The following is a 5,797-nucleotide window of genomic DNA, read 5'->3' as shown; positions in this document are numbered from 1 at the left end:
CTTCCTTTTCCTTGTCACCTGTTTTATTCTGTCCTATTTCTCTAGTGCCTACTAATTTTCTTAAAAATATACTCAGTATTTGGGACAATGTTCTCTTTTAGTTACAAATTCCTTCATCCCTTTGAAGCTTCTTGATTAATGCACCCAAAATCCCTTCTGTCTGATTTTTGTATGACATAACTGTTTGGTGAGCAGAGTTTAGTCACTTTTGCAGTTCTAGTCCTGCAAAAATGATGCAATGTTTTCTCTTAAAAACCTAATGCTGATAGCCACCCTCCCAAATGTGCCTACCTGAGAAGGCAACTGTTTATGGCATTTTATGCAAATTAACAGAATTAGACAGTAATTCAAAGTTAAGCTATTGGAAGAGCTAATTTCATTGCATAGGGAATAAGTTTACTCAAAAGCCAAAAGGCTGATAAACATGAAAAACACTAAAGTAGCACTTAATGCAATATGGGAGTTAGGAGAACAGCCCTGGATAGAAGAAATAGAAGATATCTTGGATTTCTTTCCTTGTGAGTGAAATCATTAGTGTTTAGAAGTGTAAGTGCTGGAAAACAGCAGAGGGAAGGAAAGGATAATTTCATTATGTCTGTGAAAAGGATTTCAATATATGTGTATTATTCAAGCAGTTTACTTTCTGTGCTAATTGTTATTTAGACTCAGTTTCCACTTTCTAACTAATGTGCTCAAAGCTTACATTAAACATTTCCGTTCCTTAGCACTTTAGGAATGTCTGAGTTGAGTTACAGATTTTATTCCAAGTTGATATTTTGGTTGGGAAAGGGATTTTTCTGAAAGTGGTGTTGCTCTTCTCTCTGATGGGAAGAATTATGGTGGTATAGAAGGATAGAATTCTTTTTAGTATCTTACATTGATCATGGGTAGAGGCTGTATTGTTCATTCCAAGTAATAAACTTCAGCTTTAAAACTGGAGGGAAAAAAAAAAAAGAGGATCCTTTAGGCTTTGAAGCCATTCTTCAAGGTCTGAGTCTTTAGAGCCTGGGTTTCTTCTGCTTGGCATTGGAAATAACATATATGAACAAAATCTAGTTTTTCTCATAGTGTTGAAATTTGAGACTACATCATGTTTTTAGTTGTGGTTACACACTAAAGCTAATGGTAAAAATTAGAGACTACTGAAGTTGCCAATAAAGATAACTTAGGAAGTTTTCCCTGATACCCTAAACGTGGGCTCTTCAGTGCAGGTATTTCTAACCCACACAGTCCCACTGGACTGCAGGATGTGTGTTTAGTGTAAGAGATGTTTTCACAATACCTTTAAATATGCATCAAGGCAGAGGACATCAAACCGAACATACACTTTTTGAGAGGGAAATTCTCTTTTATTTAGAGGAAATTGTATTCCTATTTCTCCTTGGCCCATTTTTTTTCCCAGCTGCAGACAGAATAAAAGCTGCTGTGCTTTCCTGGGAAACACAGGGAGAGGGATTAGGATGTGGTAGGACAGGACATGCCACCATGGAATGTGCTCCTGTGAGCAGCTACGCACTCACAATTCAAATTAAACACTTCTTCCATGCCTGAAATACACTGTCATGTATATACCCTTAGCTCATTTCAGATCACAGAATTGGCAGATTTATTGAAGTAATCAGTATTCATCTGTCTTCCAGATCTTGTTAGACTCAGAAGAAGAGACAGTAGTCAGGATAAAGTGTCATGGTTACTCTGACAACAGCACTAAAATAGAAACACACAGATGGACAATGTGCTAGCCTGTTTGGATTTTTTTTTTAAAATACCAATTCTGCATAGAATATGAATTATTAGCTGTGTCACAGTGTTCCATTATCTTTCACTGTTTACGCACAATAAATTGTTAGACACACTTTTGCAGCCCAGCAATTCTATAAGATGCATAAGCTTGTTCTGTTGCTGATCTAATGATGAATTGCAGACTGTCACTGAGGGAAAAACAAAAGCTTGTCTGTTACCATAAAAATATCAGTATTGATCAAAACACTCCTTATGTACAGGTATGTAAAAGTTACTCAGATTTTTACAGCAACAGAGGAGCTTCCTGAAAAGTTGCCATAATGCAGTGGATAATGTTCTCTGTAGCTGTTTTACGTGGCTTTGTCCTTATATTCACGCATAGGGAAAACCATGCGTGAAGGAATCTCCTTCCTCAGTAGTAATAACTAATAACCACTTAGTTTGTGAGCAGCTCAAAGCAAGCTGGCTACCCACTCAAGGCTCTGATTGACTGATGCTGGACTGCAGCTCCACTCTCATCCTCTTGCCTCTCCCTTTCCCTCACTCCTCCCCTGTCTGGCTCATGGCCACATCCCCTTCTATCTACAACAATCCTTCTTATCTTCAGCCCTTCCCTTTCCCTGTGCACGCTGGCCCTGAGGCAGACCCGGCCCTTTGGGAAGGGGCAGGAGGGGACCGCGAACCAGCGCTGGAAAACCTCCAGCGAAATAAAAAAATGTTGCACAACTTCCTTTGCCGGTAAATCACGGAGCTGTTTCACCCCATCTCCTTCCCGCAAGTCGTTGCTGGCTCTTACATGTGATGCATCACAGCCCTTTTAATGCTCTCGAAACCTGGAAGACATCTCTGAACCCTCGGCCTTTCGTCAGAGGTCACACTTCGTTGTTCCTTGTACTCGTTTCTCTCACACAGGACATCCCGCTCTCCTCCCCACGCCTCTCCCCCACGGCTTTGTGTGTGCGCTGGACCGGGGCGAAACACCCGGAGCGCTTTGTCTGGGGAGACGTGAGGCCAGCCAGGCCGTTCCCTCTCACTCGTAACGGCCCTGACGGGCCCCAGGGCCCCTGTCAGTGCCCAAACCCCGCTCACCTGCAGCTGCAGGGCGGGACCCGGACTCGCCGAGAGCCGCCAGCAAAAGGAGCGGCACAGGCGGCGGGGACGCGCAGCCCCAGCGGCCAGCCCCAGCGCCGCCCCCGCCCCGCCGGACGCCGCCGCGTCCCGGGCCCGGCGGGGCCGCCCGCACGGAAAGGAAGTGTCCGCCGGAGCCGGGAAAGGCTCGCGGGTCCGAGCGGAAGCCCGAGCCCAGTCGAGGCCCCTCCCCGAGCGCCGGCTGAGGACGATGGGGGCGGCCGGCGGCTTGCTGTGGGCCCTGCTGGGGGCACGCTGCTGCTCCCTCCGGTAAGGAACGGCGCTGCCTGCGCTGGCGGATGGGGCCGCCTGGCGCTGCCCGGCCGAGGGGCTCCTGTGCCCGCCCGATGCCCGTTCCCGGCAGCTCCAGTCTCCCGGGCGGGCTGGGCTGGCTCCCCGGCCCAGGGGCGGTTTCGCTCCGCAGAGCGGCCCGTGGGGTTTGGGCCTCGGGAGAGGCCCCGCGGTTCCCCCAGGCCAGGCCGGCTCCGGTCACGCGTTGGGAGTCGGGATAATAAATCTCCCGGGTGCCTGCGTGGGTAAACCTGTTGTTTCTAGGGGCTTTTAAATTATGGTGCAGGAAAGGGGGGAAGCTCGTGGTGTGTGTACGTGTCCTGTCTTTTGTCCTGTCCAGTGCCGTTTCGGTTTCGGTGTGGGACATACTCGGAGCTTCTCCCTTTCCACGGGTGGACATTGAAATCTGGCAGGCTGCTCTCTGCCAAATGGGGTAGTGAAAGGGGGAAGCCAGAAACCTCTGTAATCTGCTGAGGCAGTATGAAGGGCATATCTGCATTAAATGGTGCTCCACTAAATTGTTTGGTTGTTGTTGTTTGCTTTTTTTTGACATAGTTTTTATCTTGTTTTGGTAAGATAGGATGCAGCGTACTTCCTGTGTGGGAAGTCACCATTGGATATATGACAGGTGCACAGCACTGTCTGTTAATGCCTTGAGAATGTTTGTGGATGAAGTAACTTGTGTCTTCTCTCTGTGAGTCCCACATAGTTGTCACTAGTTATGTTGGGGTTTTCTGAAGAGTGATTTTGCTCCTTAACCCAATGGTTGGCTGCTGTTGACAAGGGAAGGGGCATCTGCCCTCCTGTAAAGCTCCAGCCCCATGTCCTGCCTCCTCCTTTGCTCTACAAATGCAGTTGTAGCAGTGGTGAGCATTGGATACTGTATCTGGAGTAATAACAGCATGGGGAGTTGGCCCTCAGGAAGGTCATAGGTGTTCAGAGCACCACTGCTGCTCTCTGGGCATGGGCACATGTTCCCCTGAGTCACAGTGCCTGGAAAGAGGGAAGAAGGGACAGTTTGTGTGTGTCACAAGGCCACTGACAGAACAACAAAATGATGCTTGTTCTCTTCATGGCTGTTCTGTTCTCTTTCTTTCTTTCTGTGTTATTACTTGCTAGGTACAGAATACCTTCTCCCTGCTCCATACCTTTGAGTTTCTGTATGTCTTACCTGGATGTTAATTATGGTGGATGTTGTAAATATAGGCTTAGTTTGGTCTCTGTGTCTGCTGGTTCATTTGAGTTCCTGTATTCTGTGTGGTGGGGTTACTGGTACACTCCAAAGCTCAGCAGTCAGCTCAAGCTTATATCCCTGCAGCGACAGGACATGTTAGGAAAATTAGAGAGCAAGAGACAGAGTGATACTTCTTCTCTATCAAAGATAAGGAATTATAAAAAAAGTGTTTAAAGGTGCTAAGGGAGGGAAATACAATGAGAGAACTACCTTTCAAAAATAGGAAGGAGTTCGTTTGGAGGTGAGGGGCCATTGGGAACTGTCTGAACCTGGAGTGAGAGGAGATGGTGATGCCCCTTTAGGTAAGGACAGCTGTCACGCCTCTACACCATGTGGGAACATTTTTATGCTAGAGCAAGTCAACCTATGGAAGCAGGTTAATCTTTTTCAGGACCTGTCACGCCTCTACACCATGTGGGAACATTTTTATGCTAGAGCAAGTCAACCTATGGAAGCAGGTTAATCTTTTTCAGGACCTGTTTTTGTGGACACACTCTTAGTCTTTCTCTTAAGTAACAAGATTGAAAATGTGCTCAGTAAGAAATTTTTACTTTGCATGTATACTGAGAGTAGGATTTGTTCAGTGATGCAGCTGACTGCAAGGCCAGGTGCCCAAACCAGTAGCCCTTGTCTGTTGTGAAAGAAGGACACTGAAGCAATTAGAAAATGAGAGAACTTCAGCTGGATGCAACGGGATTTCAGTAAGGATGTTCCAAATGTCCATCAATAGTTTCTTTTAATTTTTTTGACTTCTAAATGCTGTGTTCAGAGCTCAGCAATGAATACATGTGGGTACATGTCACGCTCTGGTCCTGCCTCCCTCCGCCTCATGAGGATGAATTGTGTTCCCTGATTCATCCCCAGGGAGGGAAAGCTTGCCAAACAAAACAAGCATATCAAATAGGCAAGTAATCACTCCTTCTAGGTAGATTTACGCTTGTGTAGCATTAACAGTTGATTTCCTGGGACCCAGAAGACACTTATTATTCTACTTTGTGAAGCAGAAAGAGCTTTTAATAGATAGAAACATCTGGGGTTTGCACCTGTTGGAAGTCTTTACTGCTTTTAATTTGCCGTTAGTTTGTACTTTTAGGTGAGTGCACTTAAGAGGGAAGCTTGATAATTTTTGTGCTGATCATAAATCATGGAACAATTTATTTTAGCTGACAGCTGAAGAACTGTTCTATGTTAAACAGTTAATGTGCTCAGGCCCTTTGCCACAGTTCTCCCAGCAGATGTTCGTGCGCTGTAGCCAATATAATGGATTCCTCCGAAGAAGGCTTTTTGCTATTCAAACCAGGCAGACATAAACCTCTGAAACAATATCGTCACATGCTTTTCTTTTCTCTCCAGTTCACACTTGCTGAAGAATACAGATCTGTGAGCTAGAGGAGAAATGCC

This window comes from Manacus vitellinus, unplaced genomic scaffold (genome assembly GCF_001715985.3).
Source record: "Manacus vitellinus isolate BGI_N305 unplaced genomic scaffold, ASM171598v3 scaffold_16_pilon, whole genome shotgun sequence".
NCBI classification, from domain to species: domain Eukaryota; kingdom Metazoa; phylum Chordata; class Aves; order Passeriformes; family Pipridae; genus Manacus; species Manacus vitellinus.
Note: the sequence above shows the minus strand (reverse complement) of the source record.